Genomic DNA, 20,285 nt, shown 5'->3' on the forward strand with positions numbered 1-20,285 from the left:
TTTCTTTTTAGTTTTAAGTGGGAGATATTGTTGTGCCTTAATTCAGACAAAACTAACATGATCTATGGAGGATTCCTTGTATTATATGTTCCTTATTACAGCTTTAACATACTTCTGATGTCTTGACCAAGTTGTATAGTACAAATGCTGCAAGATGGGCTTTTTTCAATAATTATCATAAAATTTTGGGCTGAAATTCAGCCTTGTGTTCTGATTTTTGATTAGGCTTTCTTACCAATACATTGTCTTTCTAGTTTATACAATTGTTCAGCAATCCTATATCAAAGAACGCATTAACTAGAGAAACATCTCAAGATCTCCATATTTGACAGCTTACCACAACTTATCACTGAGCCAAATATGGTACATCAGTAAATAAATGCAAAAGGTAACAAAGAGGTTTGAATAATCACATAGGACATGCTATTAAGTCTAGGAGATCAACCACACTGTCATTAAGTCATCAAAAAAGCACAGAAAAAAATCATAATACAAAATTGATTCTGCTCTAAGAAGAAAACTTAGATATTTTGAGCCTTCCAGGTGTTGAAGAAAGACATCTTGGATATGAGAGGACAAGAGCTGTTAACAGCAGAAATTTTGACTCTAATGGAGCTATCTCTGAGGTCATGGAGTGGAGTAAAGGAGAGGGAGAGATTTAGAGGGGAAGATGGGTTAAGAATTTGAGTCTTTCCCAGTGTGCTAAATATCTGCCTTTAAGGCTTCTCCTTTTGCCCTCATTGACTGAAGACAGAGTCCAGACCTCTTGCTTAAACTTGAAGCCTGAAGTTTAAACATTTGGCTTTAGGTGAGCTACTAAAGAAACGCAGCTATTTCTACCAAAGTGGAATGGCTGATATATAAACAGTTCCACTCTGCAGAGAGTAAACAAATATTTGTAAACGTCCACAAATGTGATGCCAACAGTGAAACTACTGCAGACCACAGGAATGCTGAAGGCATCTCTATCCTACTTCTTTCTGAAACACTGAGAAACCTCATTAGAGGTTATGTGATCTCTTCTTCAAAGCTTTGGGCCTCACCCCTTTTCTTCAAAATGGAAACAAAACACTTATTAAGTAGTTAAGACAGCTGAAAAAAATGAGACTGTAAGTGCTACAACTTATTTTTAACTATGTTAACAAATGGATAGTGTTGTTATGTGATGGAGGAAAAACCTTTGAAAAAATGAATCAAAAAAGAGAAAAATGGGACCTTAAATAGAAGATATTTTAATCTTGTCTAGTTATGTAGTTATTTAAGTTATATCAAAGGGAAAAAATGGGATATTTGAAAGAGACTAATTGCAAAATATGCAATTCATATATATCATGCCATTTACATAGATATAGATCATTAACATCTCTGTCCTTTGTTCTCTTGTATTCAAAGTATTTTCTATTCTAACTACTCAGGCAGCTAAAGACCATAAATGCAATGTGTCTACTTTTTTTTTTTTACTTTTTTTTTATTATTATAAAAATGGCTACAAGGGTATTTATTTCCTAAAAATTACAAATTTTTACTGTGTTTCTTTGAAAATATTTCACATAGGAAGAATTTATCCATTTCTGATCTCAGCTTCATCTGTCTTCTGTTATTTAGTAAACAGAGGTAATACAAAATTTTAACTTCAGCGTTTTATATTGATCAAATTGTGTGTTCTGATAAAGAGGAGCTCTTGTAACAAGTACTTCAAGATTGCTACATAGAGTGGTGATTTCTGTCCCGCACAGAGGAAGATAAATTTGACCATGAGAAAACTTATGGTGTTCTACTGTTCTTCACTGAAATATGTTCCCCAATATATTATTATTATTATTATTATTATTATTATTATTATTATTATTATTAATAGTAATAATTAGACAGTAAGGAAACAAAATCCCAAGCCCAGTCCTAAATGTATTTGGACCATATCTTTCCAAAGTAGCACAGTCTTGGTTCAGTTAAATAATTTCCAACATTGCAGACACAAAAATGGACCTGAGGCATTATATTACATTGATATCAATTACATTGTAAACCTCACCTAGATCCTCTTGCATTTTCAAATCCAATAACATTGAAAAAATTCCTGCTGTGTAATCATTATAATTGATTGGTATAGTCATAATGCAGGAATATAATCTAATGTGATTTTTCCTTTATTAATTATTAGATAAGAAAATGTTGACCTTCTGTAACAATTAGATTTTGTCTATTTTTTAAAATAAATATCAATAACAATATTAAAACACAGGTACAGAGTGGTGCAAATAATGTAAAGAAAGTTTTGGTTTTAAAAACAAGACATAATTTCTTTTCTGTAGATTTATGCCCTGTACACTCGAAAAATAGGTTTTAATGTACTGCTTGGATATTCATTGGGCTTTACATAACGTAAGTGTGCCTCTCTAGTGAACAGAGAGAAGCAGGTAATGTTGCAGACCTCCAGAGGAAGATGCTATCTAGCAGAATTTAGATCTCTAGCACTGAATGGAATTCCTAATTGACCCACCTCTGACTGACTGACTTGACACTTATATTAGGAGGGCTGTTTCACCAAATAATGAAAAACTAGGTTCATTTAAATAATTTCACTTGACAATAATTTCCTCTCTTTAAAGGAAACAAAAGATAAGATAGTCTCGCATTAGAAGTGTATCTCACAATTTTTATTTTTTAGATGAAAAAGTATTATTAAATTTATTTTTAAATTAAGAACAGAGAAATTAATGGATATACACATAGTGCCAAAAGAAATCCCACACTCCTGAGGTATTTTCAGGGCTGTAGCCTAGATGACATTTTCTATTACCGCAGTTGGGTAGTTCTACTTGTCTTACTGGTGTCTGAATTCTATTTGGGTCCTCTGCCTGTTTGTTTATTTTAGGACCAACTACGAATTTTCTTCTTCCAACATGTCTATTTCAGTTGAAATCTGTTTTAATGTTGATGCAAAATAATATTTTAGGGCAGGCCATGCTAAGAAAGATATGAGGAAAAAATTGAGAATGAAAAAAGATTTAAAATCAAGAGAAAAGAAAATAAAATCATCACAGAATCTGTACTCAAAATACGTATGTATAGGGTGTCTGTGAATAAAATGCTTACCTCACTGCTTTGCTGCACCAATTTCTAATAAAATACTTTTAGTCCCACTGCCACTCCATATGTGGAGGTGTTTTTTGTTTGTTTGTTTGCTTTTTCCATTGTAACTAATTTTTCTTCTACCTTTTTATTGAAGTTTTTGGTCTTTTATTCTTGTAACTAAAGGGGAAAACAAGAACATATAATTGCTTTTAAACTGTTTGTTATTTTACACTACTCAATCAGTCATCTGGTATTCATCTCTTCTTTAAACTTAGTAGCCAATTTTTCAGCTGCTGTAAACTACACAGTACTCACAAAATCAAAGGCACTACAGAGATTTTAATTGGCTGTTCATCTGGTTTCAGAGTTCTATTTAATATCACCTTACAGTAATACAGTAAAATAACTCTGAAGGTTTTTCTTTTTTTCTGTGAATTTTATACTTGCTTAACCTATATCAAAGAGAAGCTCCTCAGACACAATATTTTCAGTATTTTAATTTATTAATTTTGCTTTACCACTTGCTCTCTTTTACTGAGAGCCAGTGGGTATTCAACAGATGTTTTCCCTGAGGTTTTCAAAATTATCCTTATTTGTCATTTTATGTTTTCTAGGAGGGCTACGGTTAATTTAGAATCCACCAGTTTGTGCAAGTTCAAATTGTTCCTTCAATTGTACATTAGCTTGCATTTCTCTAGAGTAATTTGAACTTGCTTTCATTGCCCAACTACCAGGCATTAACTCGACTTCTGAAGCTCCTCATAACTTTCTCAAAACTGAAAAAAATGTTATTTAACTTACCTTATGATCTGGATTTCTGCTTAAAAATATATATAATGTTAATATCAACCTCAGTTCCAAAAGTAACTTCAAACTTTTGTAGATCTACTTCTAATCTAAATTTACATTGTTTATTCTTTTTCTTCCAGTATATTTTATTTCATTTGAACAGTTTCAGTTAAGTGCCAGGACTTACCATTCAACAATTCTGCTTTTTCCTCTTATCAATTATAGATCAGTAACTTCAAGGCTTTTATTGTAAGTACATATCAGATATCTTGCAATCATTTTGTTGATCACTTTTGCTTCTAGCACTTTAAAGTGGAGTATATTACATGCCTTACATACTTTATTTTGGAAGTAATGGGTTGTGAATCAGACTCATTTATTTACGTAAATTAGATTCTTGATTGGATAATGACTCTTGTGAAAGTCTCACATAAGTAGGCAAATATAAAAGTTAAAAGTAAAAAGTAAGTGCTTAACATAAATTCATCTCACAGATGCCATTTAAGTGGCTGTGAATTCCATTTTGAAAAAAAGGATGCCTAAAACAGAGGATGAGAAGCACATAGAGATTCTGAATCATGTCACAACTTTGTCTGTTTTTAAATTTGAACCCTGAATTTTCTGTCTGTATGTTCCGCATTTGTAAAATGAAAAGATATAAATACATGCAGATTATAACCTGTGGAAGTCCCAGGTCCATGTTAACATGGTCTTGTAGAAGCAGACCAGAGGAGAGCAACTAGTATAATAAGAATTGTTGAAAGAATAGTAAATTAAAAAAGAGTGTGGAAAGTTTATATCGCCTAAGGTGAAAAAATTGAAACATATTGTTGAATCACAGGATATTCTGAGTTGAAAGGGACCCACAAAGATCACTGAAATCCAACTCCTGGATCCAATAGAGGACAGCCTCATTTGACACACACATTTGTCATTTGAGAACACTGTCCAAACACTTCTTGAGCTCTGTCAGGCTGGGGCTGTGACCACTTCCCTGGGGAGCCTGTTCCCAACCACCCTCTGGGTGAAAAACCTTTTCTGGACTTCTGACCTAAACCTCCCCTGACACAACTTCAGGCTATTACCTCGGGCACAGTCAATGGTCACCACAGAGAAGAGATCAGTGCCTGCCCCTCTTCTTCCCCACACAAGGAAGTTGCATTTCTTGGCACTATAACAGTGGTTAAATACTGGAACAGCTTCCTAAAGAGGTGGTCAATGCCAAAGGCCATGCATCTTTAGGAAGCATTTGGAAAATGACCTTAATAACATGCTTTAATTTTTGAGAAGCCTTGAATTAATGGAGCAGTTGGACTAGATGATCATTTTAGGTTCCTTTCAAATGAAATACTCTATTCTTTCTATTCTATTCTATTGCTATTTCTATTTTATTCTCATCTTTCTCCAAATATTTTGATAGCCTTTAAAAAGCTCAAATCAATTCTTCTTAAGTCCTGTAAGATCATTTAAAAATACTCTAAGATCAGCCAAATCACATACTGTGGAAAATCACTGTCCACTTGGCAAACCTCAGTCATTTGGGATTTAAGGTTTTTTGATGCAATAATTGACATAGAATTTAGTTAATTGTCTATACACAGAGTTTTTGTTAATATTGATTTTTAATACAGTAGAGCACACAAAGCAAAAATGAAACAAACTGGCTATCCTTTCTGTATCTGTTGTAAGAATAATCCAGCCACAAGGTTAGATTGGTTTTTTTGTTTTCTTATCAACAGGGAGGCTGCAGCCAGGCAAGATTCTGGAAAACAGAGCTACTTTTTGCCCTTTTCAACTTGAGTGTGTTACCTCTAAAAATAAAAAAAAAAAAGGAAAATGAAGAGAGGCGACAATCAAAAAAATTGCCTCGTACAGGGAGAAGGTTTTGTGTTGAGCCTGACCTTGGCCTGCAACTCTTGACATCAGCTCTGGAAAATGTGTCAGTTTTCTTGCCTGGTTTGTTCGAGTGGTGAAACCTTACTACTACTGTAAGGCATACTTTACATACACATACAAACACAAGTACGCTTATTTCTATGAAGTCAGAGGCAACAAAGCTGCCTTTGTATGTAGCAAATATAATTCTTTCCTCCTTGCATAATTGCTTAGATGTTTTTGTCTGAAATTCTATTCACATTGACACTTCACGTATGTGTGAAACTGGTTTGAATGATGTCTACATTCATTAGATTTTCCACAGTAACTATTTCCCTTACAAGGTACATGATCCCAGAGCAAAGAAAAGTTAACAATTTAAAACTCTGAGGGTGTCTTTGTTGGGAACAGTATAATTTTTTAATTCACATTCCTTTCACTTAGTTTCTGTAATCCCCGAAGAGAACAGAGTCAAACTTTGTGTTTTAATTAGGATTTTCAGTATTTATGGCCTGCAGCAATGAAAGGAAAAAAAATAATTCTAGGGTTGTTGTGGGAAAAAAGATTGAGCCAAGTTTGCATTCTTGTGACTGTCATTTACATTTTCTAAGACCAGTTGTAAAAACCGAAAATGGTTTTTTCAGCTCATGACTAAAAGTAATGAACAGAATTTTTCATAAAATACTGGTAAGAAATATCTATCAAAGATAGTGAATTTAGAAAAGGAATGCTACTCTGCAAGGAAAAGACTGGAATTATAGAAATTATGGTAATTAAGATAAAATTAAGGTTCAGGTATGCAAAATCTCCAAAATTCTGCTGATTTTATAAGCACAACACTCATAAAGGTAGCCCAGTGGTACCAAGGGCTGCAGAATTTAACAGTGGCAGGTGAGATGATCTTGTGTCAGGCAACAGAAATTTACAAGGATTTAAAATCTGGTATCACTACAAATGTGCCCAAATTCATTACAGGACTGAAATATTGAAAAAGTACATTTTCGCTCTCTCTTGCTTTACAATAGAAGTTTATGTGACAGCTGTAGAACATTCCAAAATGCCAGATGAATGAAATATAATTTTTCTGGTATTGCTTAGTTGTACAGATTCCTGCTCCATTCTTGTGGGCACCTCATATGTCTGACTGTTTATTGACAATTTCTTGACAGCCACTGTAGGCTAAAACTGTGAAACTGGATCAAGATAATCATTCAGTGAACATCAGGCAAATCCAGTAAAGATCTGTGTTGGTTTAATGGAACTAGATAATTTCCAGCAAAAACATCATCACAACTCTCTTTTTAGTGAAACTTTCAGAACTAAGAAGTTCACAAAGGAAAGACAAATCCCTCCAATTTAATAGAAATGAAGTAGCAAAGAACAAGTATTAAAAAAGAGGAGCAAAAAATGTTTATCATGAATGCTCCCAGAATAAAGTTGTCTTCTTTTCTATGGGAATGAGGGAAAAGGAACAGGACTGGTTTATTGGAGAAGTTATGACAACCCTTTTTGGTGCTTTTTAAATAAAAGGTGAAAAGATCTGGAATGATCCAGTAAAAATTAAAAAAAAAAAAAAAAAAAAAAAAAAAAAAAAAAAAAAAAAAAAAAAAAAAAAAGAGGATAAATATTCTGTGTCTGTTAGATAATATTTGCTAGTTACTATAAAAGTTAAATAAGAATCTGGGAAAATTACTGTGAAAAGCACACATGAGAAAATAATTAAAATTTAGAGGTACCAATGAAAGGTAGCAACCAAGCACATACCCACCTTTGTTTTTTGATGCTAATTAGGTGCTTAACTGTTAACCATGTATTTGAAAATTCACACTACACTTTGATAGAAGAGACTAAATAAATACAATAAAACAAGCAAGTATAATTAACACTTGAAAAGGGAAGGAAAGATCAGCTATATGCATAGATTAGCAGTTCAATGTTATATGAAGAGTGTTTTCTTCCTTAAAAGAAAAGCTGGGGTCTCACTCAAGATAGTCAATTGTCTTTTGAAGCTGCTTTTTAATGTTATAATGGTTTAAAACTAGCAAAAAATTTAAACTGAGAAAAGTGCAATCATGCCTGTTGTATTCTAATCCCTCTTCCTTTCTTGAAGTACATACGAAATTTTACATTTTCCATGATCCATTGAGAAAAATGTCAGTTTAGCAAAACTGAACTCCAGCTTTTCTGAAAAAAATAAAAAGTGCAACAGCAAAAGCATCTATAGAGATACTAATACCAAATCTCACAGATGCAAAAGTGAAATAGAACATTTCTCTACCTCAGTTTTCATAGTTATCTTAGTATTTGTAGGCTTTTCAGTACCCTTGAGCTCTCATAAATATTTGAAAACACTCAATATTTGCACATATTTAGAAAAAAAAAGAAAAGTAACGCAAAGCCAAAGCCAACAATAACAGCCAGCCAAACAAATAAAAAAGACCCTACCTTCCACTGATAGGTCTAACATTGAATACTATTTATTTCAGAATGGCAATTTCTTAAAGTTTAATTAGACTTATTTATGACTTTTGATTCCCCTTTGTCCAGTAAACCATGCAAGTCTAAAATTAGTGTTCTCTTCCTGTTGTTCACCATTAATTAAACCCAAGTGAGACTTGGCAATTTTTTTCAGCTCTTTCTTAAAATTTCTGAAAGAATTTTTTAGGAGAGGTACTGTGAACCAGGAATTGAACTATATATATATAGTAAGTATATAAGTAAGTTTATAGTAAGACTATAATAGGGAAAATAATTTGTATTCTAATTCATTTTTGTGCCTGGGATGAGTGAAGCACAAGGGAAAGCAACAGTTTCTTTTAATATCTAACAGATAAATGAGAGATAATTTCTGACTCCTACTGAGAACAAGATTCCTACAAAATTGTTGGAGTACAATAGGGCAAAGCATAAATCCTTCTAAAAGTTTTCACTGCTTGTATAGATTCTTTTTTCCATACAGACGTCTGTGTGCAAATATGATCATTCTCATGAAGGAACATACACTGATATGTTCCTCATTTTCTGAAAAATAACAGTAACAGTCTTAAAATATCATGGCTATTTTTATCATTCACTTATGTGGACACATTTTTCAAAATAAAAAGGCAAAATACATCTTCTCTCTAATCATACTTATGAAAATTGAAATAAAAAGGAGTATATGAAAAAAATCCATGTCAAAAAGTCATGAAATAGACTTGTCAACTTTCCTATTCTTAGATTGCTTCATCTTCTTTCAAATTTTGATCAGATGACATATATTTAATAGAAGCATATTTTTCTTCCTGGGGAAATCAACATCAACTGTCTTCTCACTGACTGCTGGAAAAATAGTAACAAAAGTTCTTACTGTTTTCTTAATAATTTCAGTTCAAGGCATGTCAGTATAAAATAATGCAAATTATTTCTGTATATCAAATTACAATAGATGTCATAAAAATATTGAATTTTCATTGGGACAAGGAAATCTGAAATGGATAACTAAAGCACTTGATCTAGCATCTACAGTGATGAAAAGATGAAAACAGGCAGCCAATCTATCAGAAAAATGTTAAAAACAAATGAGTTATGCTCTTTATTTTATGAATATTTTTTCTGTGTATATATACATGTAAATCTGAATTGATATGAACAAAATTAATGAGACATCTCACATTAGACATCAGAACACTTCAGAATATCTATTTTGAATCATTAAACATAGACTTAAGCTACAAAGTTAAATTTAAAACTAGATTTGGTATAAGTCTTGGTATCTAGATACACTGAGATTCAATATAATGGTTTCACTAACTGTAAAGAAGAAAATTTACTGATTTACTTAACTTTATCTACTTTATCTCTTTGTCTAAGAGGCATGGAATATAAAAAGTTCTTTTAGTAATATCTACTTTAGAATCACAGAATCACAAACTGGTTTGTGTTGGAAGAGACCTTTAAAGATCATCTGATTTCAGGTTCCCTGCCATGAGCAGGGACACCTTCCACTAGACCAGGATGCTCAAAACCCCATCCAAACTGATCTTGAACTTTTCCAATTATGAGGTGTCCACAGCTTTTCTGGACAATCTCTTCCAGTGTATCACCAGGCTCATGGTTAGAAAAAATAAATAAATTAATTAATAATCTTGCCTCTTGTCCTGTTACTACAAGCCTTGGTAAAAAAAGTTGCCATCTGTTTTACAATCTCCCTTTAAGTGCTAAAACCCCTCAATAATATTTCCCCAGATCCTTCTCTTCTCCAGGATGAACAACCCCAGCCCTTTCTTCTTGGGAGAGTTGTTCTACACCTCTGATTATTTTCACAGTCCTCCTCTGGACACACTCCGTCAGGTCCATGTCTCTTCTGCACTGGGGACAGGAGTTTAGGTGAGGTCTCATGAGAACAGGGTAGAGAAACCAGAACATGTTAGAAAATTCATGCTCATTCACAGAATATATTTCAGGACTCATCATACATGTCCATATCTTTCACCTGATGATAACCTGCCAATAGTCATGCTGTTTTTGTTGTCTGCCAGATCCCTGGGAAAATGTTTGCTTATTTTTGAAGCCTTGATTAGAATACAATTGTAAAATACCCACTAAACTACCTTGCTGAACAAAGTTAGAAGGACCATATTGAGACCCTTTCTAGATCAGATTTTTGTTCCTCTCTTGACTTTTGATATTTAAACCTATTTTTGAAATAGCTTCTATATGAAATTTACTTTACTTTATGAATGGAGTAAAAGTAGTTACATAATTTATCAGTGAGCGATAAAAGAAAATATAAATTTACTCCTTTTATGCACAGTGTATACAATATTTTTTGTTTTATTAGGTAAAGCCCACATTGATATGGTATACTACAGGATGAAAATTGCCAGTCTTTAAGTTGCATGATAAATAGATGTTCTGTATTATTTTAGTGGCAAATAATACAAAAATAACATGTAAATGGCTTTTGTTGCTGTTGTTGCTCATAAATGGTTCATCTATAAAGCCAAATAAAAAAGCTAGATGACACTATATTTTCTTGAGACTGAAGAACTTTTATCAAATTCATCTTGTGTTTCCATGTTGTACCATTTTACAGTTGTTTCTTTGGTAACCTTGCTAATATTTAGCTATTTTTCATGTGCAGACCTCACAAAGAAAAGATTCTCAGAACTTTTACGAAAATGTCTGTACACATTTTCTGGGTGCTTAGCTTAAAAATTGTAATATATTGATTATATGTTTACCCTTAAATGCTGTTAATTCAATTACTTTCTTGGAACTCTGTTTCTTATTGAGTCGTCATTATAAAATATCATATTTTGCAAAAATGGACTATGTCTTTAGGAAGTATGTCTTTAGTGTAGTGTTCAATATGGAAATCTATTCTTAACCATATGCAATTAAAAAAAAAAATCTCAATGTGCACCAGCTGTGTTTTTTGAATATGTAAGTGAAGACATGTTTTTTAAAGTTCTCATATATTATACTGATCAAAATTTCCATTCAAACACATTGTAGATATGCACTGTACTTATCTGTAGTAATGTTTTTTCTTATATGCTTGCACACCAGTACTTAGAAACTACAATAATGAATATGAGGAATTTCATACCTCAGGCCAATACAAGTATCTAGGTACTTGTGAAAACATTCTTGACACTATTAATACATATATAATTAATAATTTTAATACATATATAATTAATAATTTTGCCTATGCTGTTGAATTTTGCTTTAGATACTGCATAAAATTTTTTAAAAAATCATGTTTAAGAAACATAATACATCAAAGATTAAAAAATAAAATATATGATACAAAATTCTATTGTCAGAGATGTGAGTTTATTTAGGCATGAGAAATAATTGCTAGGTGAATGATAGTGCTTTCAGACAACTGAATGAAGAAAGATTCCTAATTATATTGGTTGATAGCTTCACAAAGATCAGGACATAAATGGGTTCATCAACAAATCTCAGAATCACAGCTGTCCCATTCTTAGGCTTAGTAGGAAATGTAGCCAAGCTGTGGAAGCAATAATGGAAATGAGTAATGAATGGCAAATAAGAAGAGATTAAGATGAAGACAAAAATATTCAGTGTGCATTTGACACTGTCCCTTACAACATCCTAGTCTCTAAACTGGAAAGACACGGATTTGATGAATAGATCATTTGGTGAATAAAAATTTGCTTGAATGGTAACACTCAAAGAGTTGTAGTTAGCACCTCAATGCCCAAGTCGAAAACGGTGATGAGTGCCTCTCCTTGGGTTGGTATTGGGTCCAGCACTTTTAACATTTTTTTGATGACATGGACAGTGGAACAGCAAGTTTGCTGATGACATTAAGCTGTGTGGTGTGGTTGAATTGCTGGAGGGAAGGGATGTCATCCAGAGGAACATTAACAGGCTTGAGAGGCATCTGTGCAAACCTCATGAAGTTCAACAAGGCAAAGTGCAAGTTCCAGCACCTGGGTCAGGGCAATCGCAAGCACCAGTACAAGCTGGGAGCAGAATGGATAGAGATGAGCTCCTAAGAGAAAGCTTTGCTGTTTATAGACAGCTTAATATGACTCGGCAAATGTGCACTTGCAGCTCAGAAAGCCAATGATGTCCTGGGCTCCATTCAGAGAGCTGTGACCAGCCGCTCAAGGGAGGTGATTCTGCACCCCTATTCAGCTCTTGTGATACCATACCTGGAGTACTGTGTCCAAGTCTGGGACCGTCAACAAAAGAAAGCCATTGATCTATTGGAATAAGTCCAGAGGGGAGCCACTGATGATGTGGCTGATGTGGTTCCACAGGGCTGGAACTCCTGTGCAATGAAGACAGGCTGAGAGCATTGTGGCTGTTCATCCTGGAGATGATACAGCTGTGTGGAAACCTTACAGCAGCCCTCCAGTATCTAAAAGAGCTACAAGAGAGCTGGAGAGAGCTTTCCACAAGGCCATGTAGTGATAGGACTGGGAAAAATGGCCCTTAACTGAAGAGGGTGGTTTTAAATTAGATATTAGGGAGAAAACCTTTTGAAGCTGGTGAGACACTGAAACAGGTTGGTCAAAGAGGTTATGTAGTCCCCATACCTGATACCTGGAGGTGTTCAAGACCAGCCTGGATGGGACTCTGAGTAACAGGTTCTGTACATGGTTCCTTGCCCATGGCAGGGATGTTGGATCTGCCTGAGCTTTAGAATCCCTTTCAACCCCAGCCATTCTATGATTCTCTGATTAGTTCCCAGTACACAAGGTTTATAGGGGATTACAAATTTCTGCAGGAGGTATAAGGTACAGATAACTAAATTTTCAGGAACTAACTATGGATTACTAGTTTTCTTTAGTGAGACCTGGAGGTATCCAGTTTATTAAGGTGGGCATTAATAATACATATATCTTTCTCCTCTTTCATGTGGAGAGCTATTGGGAAGCTCTGGTAATGAAAATGCTTTTGTTTACCACTACCACTACATTGCTTTTTATTTTTCTGTAGGCAGTTAGCTCAAACTATCAGAAAGTTAGTATGTTCTTGAACATTTCCTTTCTGTTTGTTTAAGCTATTACACTTACGAGACTCTTAGGACTGAGGGAGAGAGGAATGGTTTTGTGTCTGGAAAAGGCAATGCCTACATATGTTTAGATAGTGACCACAGAACTACAAGAAGAGGAAACATGAATTAAGATTGCATATTAAAATATATCTTGGTATCACATGTCTTCTTCAATTTTTTTAAGTTTTGGCCAGAGTTTGATGAATTTCACTGTGTATTTCTGGTGCAGCATAAACTTGAGTTATCTCTATATTTAGCTATACTATACTTGATGCAAATTTTCTCTCCAGTTTATGCAACATTTCACAATAATTTCATGCTTTGCAGAGAAGGAAAGGAAAGATGAGAAAAGAACCCTTCTCCTATTTTTTGCATGGCTTTAAAACCAGGATGTAGATTAATGCACTTGACTTCAGTTTGAAATAAAATCATCCTACAGAGATTTTATAAGTCTTGTACTTGCCAATTCTTGTATTTTGAAGTATTATGTATCATGGTTATCCTGTAAGATGAGAAAAAGGAATTACTAAGCTCCATCATGTGAAATTAAGTGGGGAAGGCATAAAAACAGAGGGAAAGATAAAAAAAGGAGGAAGAGGGAATGAAGTAAGGGCGGATGGAAGGGAGGAATGAAATTGGCCAGTTGTTGCATATACTGAAATACATAACATTTAGATTTTAAAAACATGAAGACTTTCCAAATCTTTTCCTCTAAGCAATCTGGCCTTCTTGGCTAAAAATAAAGATCCTGCTGCCATAATAACATATTGCTCTTGATTAAAAATGTTCATTAAATAGAATTGAAATACTTACTAGTGGCTAAAATTATTCTCTAAAAATAAAATATGGGCTTTGACTAATAGAAGAAATATACAGTCTAATAACAGTTAAGCCAGATAAACAATTTAATTATTTTGGTGTGTAAACACTTCTAATTTGGTAAAACCAGTGTCAGACTAACAATGTGAATTTAGACATGGAAGGAGATTTTCTAACCTGTCTATTTAAGAGCTCTGTCATAGATCAGTGTTTTGAATTGCTTTATTCCATCCTTTCTGCTTTTCTTCCATTGTCCTTATCAATAATTTCCATATTCATCACTGCAAAAGTTAGGTTCAAAGTGTGGAGGGAAATAGCAGAACAGAAGAAATGCAACTATGTCCGTTTGGGAACACCTGAACCCTTCTAGCAGAGAGTTCATTTATTACACAGTTACCACTACTTTATCCAGATTCATCCTTTTAGAGAAAAAATCCAAGAGAAGGTCAGACCCGTTCTGATTGACTTCAGTGTGAAATAAAGTCCAAATGAGCATCTGGGGTTGTGCAGAGGTATTTTATCTTCCTACGCTTCTGGAAATCTATAGGATGTAGGGTTAAACCCCTTCTCTGTTCCATAGGTTGAGACAAGACCTTTCAACTTGTTTTCTGTGACTAACCAGGAAGACCTTGGTTAAAATCACTTCTATCTTTTCCCATTCCTTCAATATTCCCTGAAATACTGTCTTTCCTCCAGTGATCAGTAAAAATTTTATCTCTCTGATACACTGTTTCTTCAGAATCACATGCCATAACTTATCTTTGTCCCAGGTAGGGGGAGCAGAAAACTAATTATCTAGAAGTGTTATAAATGTGCATTGTAAAGAGCATATGCAGGCAGTTACTTAACTTAGTCACTTACTGATTCTAAATATCACAAATGGACTGATTTCTTCTGGACAAGTCCAGCTCTGGGGCTGGTGTTAATATAGTCAATGTAGGATGAATTCAATAAAATCTATGATTAACAGTATGACTATCTATGAAACAAGACAGAAATGTCATCTCTCTTTGTAGTATACCAGTCTATATTTTATGAAAAATGGAACATTTTTACATTCATAATGTTAGACTGGCCAGATTAATAAAGCAATGATTTGATCTAGCTAATCTTCTAACATTTATAATAAGCTCATAATTTAGGATTTTCCAGGCAGCTGACTAAAGCGTTATTAATAAAAATGTTAAAAGTTTATTAGCATAACCTTTTTATATAACGTTTCCAGACTGAAGATGTATAAAAAAATCAATATGCTTAAACCTTAATAAATGCTAAGCATTATCTATGCAAAATGTGGTTGGTCCTTTTTCTCATATGGCCAACATAATAAAGTAATTAAAACTAAGAAGAAAAGTGTGTGTGCCAGAGTAGAATAGTATCAAAATATGCCTATGCAGAGGAGGACAGGAGGAAATATAACACAGGACAACAAATGCAGAACTTCATTCAGGGCTGTTCAGTAAGCAGAAAAATAAAGCACTTACCTGCACAAGCTCCAAACTGCTTTCACGGACAGGTATAGATGCACCTGAGTTCCTCTCATACAGCAATCAGATTTCAGACTTGGAATGGGCTTGTTCTCTTGGTGTAAGACTATTATGCCTGGCTGGGAGGTCCAGCACTCTTCCATGGCTGCGTTACAGACCTTCAGAAAAGAGACCAGAGAGAGTCTTTCTCATGAGCTTCAGTCTTACGTTAATAATGATTCTGCAGGTACCTTCAGAAATAATTCCTTAAATAATGCAATTTAAAATATTGAAATGGTGATGCAAAGTGCTGGAGGGGTAAAGGTACAATGCAGAAGACTAGTAGTACATTTCATAGAGCACATATAAAGCACTTTTAACATCTAAAACTTGTGGCCACTCTTACAACACATATAACTCCAAAAATTATGATTAAAAGTGATACTTGTTAGAAAATGGCCTACTATTATAGGACATCTACTAAGTAGCAATATAACATGTAAAATATCTATTGTTATGCAAACAAAATGTCTCCAATGGAAAACACTACTGCAGCATACTGGTCCCCAGCTGTTATATAAAGGATTGGGATAGATCCAACAGAAAACAGAAATTAAATCATTAATTAAATAATTTGTTTTGTTAAAGTACCTACTTGCTAAAGTTATTATTTTTCTTGTCCTCTTCCCAAGGGTCCATTTTTGAGCTTTGGTCCTTGTGCATACAAACTTGTGAAGAATGTAGAATGATATCACTTTGACTAACCAGAGAAAATAAAATCTATCTGCTGAGTAGTACATACTCAGGAAATCTATAAGAGCTTGGATTCTGGGGAAGAATAACCCTATGTGCCAATAAAGGCTGAGGGCTGATCTCCTTGAAAGCAGCTTTGAGGAGAAGGACCAGGGGGTTCTGATGCACAATAACCTGTCCAGGAGCCAGCAGTGCCCTTGGGGCCAAGAAGGCCAACAATATCCTGGGTGCATTAGGAAGAGCATTGACAGAAGGATGAGGGAGGTGATCCAGCCCCTCTGCTCAGCCCTGGTGAGGCCACATCTGGAGTGTCTAGTTCTGGGCTCCTCAGTACAAGACAGACTTGGAGCTTCTGGACCATGTGCAGCTGATAAGACAAAGATGATTAAGGGACTGGAGCATCCCTCTTATGAGGAAAGGCTGAAGGAGCCTGTTCAGGGGGCCCATTCAACCTGTAGAAGAGACTGCTGGGATGGAACCCTATCGATATCTGTCAGTATCTGAAGGGATGGTGCCAAGCGGGTAGAGCCAGGCTCTGCTCCATGGTGCTGAGCAATAGGACAAGAGGCAACAGGCAGAAACTGATGACCAGAAATTTCCATCTGAATATGAGCAAGAAATTTTTTACTTTGTAGGTGACTGAGCACTGAAGAGATTGCCCAGAGAGGATGTTGAGTCTCTCTCACTGGAGATGTACAAGAACCATCTGAGCACAATCCTGCACTATGTGATTTGGGATGACCCTGCCTGAGCAGGGAGGTTGGTTCAAACGACCTACAGTGGTCCCTTTCAGCCTTACTCATTCTATGATTCTGTGAGGCAGATTCCTGTATGTATGCATGGACTGGCAAGCGACTTTTTGTGTCTGAAAACATCAACTTGATTTTGCATGGAAATTGACCTTCATTTGGACTAGCATATGATGTCTAAGAACTGTGTCTGTAAATCTAAATTATTCACTCTATGTTTTTTTTAGGACATCAGAAGTAAAAGAACCTAGAAAGGGGATTCATCAGACATCTGGAAACATCCATTTTGGGTTGAATTGCTTTGTACAAGTATTTAATATAACTTGGATGATCTAAATTTTAAGATGAAGAAAATAAATTTTTAGCAGATTAATTCTTGAATCATTTATCATAGAATAATTTAAATTGGAAAAGTAATCTAAAATATCAAGTCCAAACTACCAAGTCTACCATTAAACCATGTTCCTGAGAGTCTCCCTTACATGTATTTTGAATATCTCCAGGGACGAAGACTCCTCCACTTCCATTAATAGTCTGTTTCAGTATTTGACAAAATTTAAGGGAAAATTTTTTCCTAATATCTAATAATAGAGGTCACACTGTCTTATCCTCTCTCTTGTTACTTGGGAGAAGAGACTGATCATCACTAATTTTGTTAGTTTTGTTTCTTCTGTTTTGTGACTTCCTGGTCTTCATGTATGCAAAGATCAACATTTTTTCATGTTACTGAAAATGCAATAATTAATTGATGTGATATACGTATCATCTTTTACAGTAATAGATCTCTAACAGCAATATAAATTCTGGATTAAAATGAGAAGCAATCTAAGCTTTCTCCCTTCCATTCACACACATAAATACTTAGAATAAGGAACTCACACATTAAAATCTCAAATTATTTATACAAAACCATATTTTCACTTAATAATTATTTAATTACATGACTCTTATCATGCACAGAAAAAGTGATCAGGAGAAATGCTTATTTTATTTTAAACAATGCCCATATGTCTCAAAATGTAATGCAATGCATGAATATCAGCCTGCTATAAAACCTAGGAGTAGCTGTTGAGCAGAAATTAGCCTTTAAATAAAATTTAAAGGTCTATGGAGAATACTCATCGTGAACAGAAAAGGTAGTTTTTGTTCTGTAATTGGGACTCATAATGTTTTCCCTGTTAGATCTTATTAACCTATATGTGCAGTACACAACAATGCACAGCAAGTTTTAACCACTTTAGTCTTTGCAAAATCTCCCAATTGCAATCTCCAAAACATGTGAAGCTGTTTTATAATGTTAATTAAGGGTCATGGAGTATTGTTTCCTACATGGTGTTACTAAGCTGGTGAACTGTAACAGTTTGCTGGAGTTTTAGTTAGCACTCTATTAACTATACCTAAGTGGCTTGCTTATCTTCTTTGTTTAGCAGGTCATTTGACACCCAATAATTTCATGCTATGAAAGAAAATGCATAAAACTATGACAGCTTAGAATATACCAGGGGTTTTTTTTCTCAGACTCTCTCTCTCTTTCCTTCCCTATCTGTTCATGAAGAAGGAGAAATAGAGCACATTAATGTTGACAGGAAGATATTAATAATAATAAACATTGCTCAAATAGCTATGATGGTTTCTGTTATTATTTTAATAATTTACAGAAGTAGCAGAGTTGTGTAGATCTTTAGAATATAAGGTGCTAATTTAATAGAGAAGTTGCATGTTCTTTTTTTTTTTTTTTTTTTCTTTTTTTTTTTTTTTTTTTTTTCCTTTTTGGGATTTTTTTAGTTTGTTTTACAAATCCTTGAAATGAAACAACTAGCTAAATGGGCAGGATTGAGGTCAGATATATCATAGTTCTTCATTCTGTGGTATCATTTTCAAAAAATTAAAATAGTTATGAAATGGTAACACATCAGAATGGTATTTGGCTAGGACAACAGCTAATGCAGTCCTGGGTTTCCAGTTTCCTATCTTTCCCTGTGAAGTTCACCAAATCCATTTGAGTATCCAATTAAGAGTCACTATTTAGCTGAAACAAGGGGTTGTGAAGTTCCTATCATTAAGTGTCAGACCTTTTCAAAAGTGTCCAGTAAAAATTCAAATGGCGTTAAGACAAGTTTTAGATCAGTACCTGCTTATTTCTAGGGTGTTTATTAGGCAAGTAAGCATCAGATGCAAACCCATGATGGTCTTCTACAGGACTTCCTGACACAACCTCAAATCATGGTACCTTTCGTGTACAAAAACTTGAAAGTGATATTTTCTACAGGATCAATTAATATTCTTATCTCACGAAGACCAATAAAAAGTGCATAAATGACCCTTCATCTAAGGGTCAAGCCAGATGTGCACAATGCACAGATGTGCACAGTGCACAAATTATCCTTCATCATAAGGGTTTACCTTTAGGTTGCTAATGTTTTATTTTTCTAGCAATATAGGTATTGGTCTAGCAGATGTACAGGAAAAAAAATTTCTCTATGCTTTCCCAAAAAAACCCAGAAACTGAACTCTTATTTTGTTGTGTTGAACATGCTTGTTTTCTCTCTCCCCTTGTTCTCTGTTCTTATTCTGAAAAATCTGTATGAAGAAAAAGAAAAATGTACAGATAACCTCCTCCTCTCCCTTCCCAATTCTTTAATTTAAATTTTAAAATTATAATTTTCTGTTTGCATATCAGCTGTATGCTTTATATAAGCTATAAATACAATTCTTTATATTATGGAGACATTAAAATTAGACTGACAGAACCATAAATATCTGGTCATCAACACCAAGACCACAAAATTAGAATGTTGCTAAAAGTTTTGTCTTTTCCTGAAACAATTAACAGTGGGGGGGGTCATACCTAAATCATACCTACAATCAATATCTACAGATCATTATTTTTCCTCATTATAATTGGAAGGAGATGACTTCCAAAAATGAAAGGAGACAAAAAACAGTTTTCCTGGTATCCAGCTAGATTAAAGCTCCAGCTACCTATTTTTAAATGCCTAGCATATAAATGATCTAAAGTAAGCAGTTAAGCTTCACTTTTAAACATTTCTTAAAAAGGAAAGAGTCTATATTTTGTCAAAAAAAAAAAAAAAAAAAAACCAACCTGGTTGAAAATTAAAAAAAAATAGATTAATTAAAAATATGATTGAAAATCAAAATGGCCCCTAGTGCAGATCATTTGATGACTGAAGTTTACATCTCCTGTTGCAAATCATATACTCCACAGGTAAAGACCTT

This window comes from Zosterops lateralis, assembly GCF_965231275.1.
Source record: "Zosterops lateralis genome assembly, chromosome: 2".
Lineage (NCBI taxonomy): Eukaryota > Metazoa > Chordata > Aves > Passeriformes > Zosteropidae > Zosterops > Zosterops lateralis.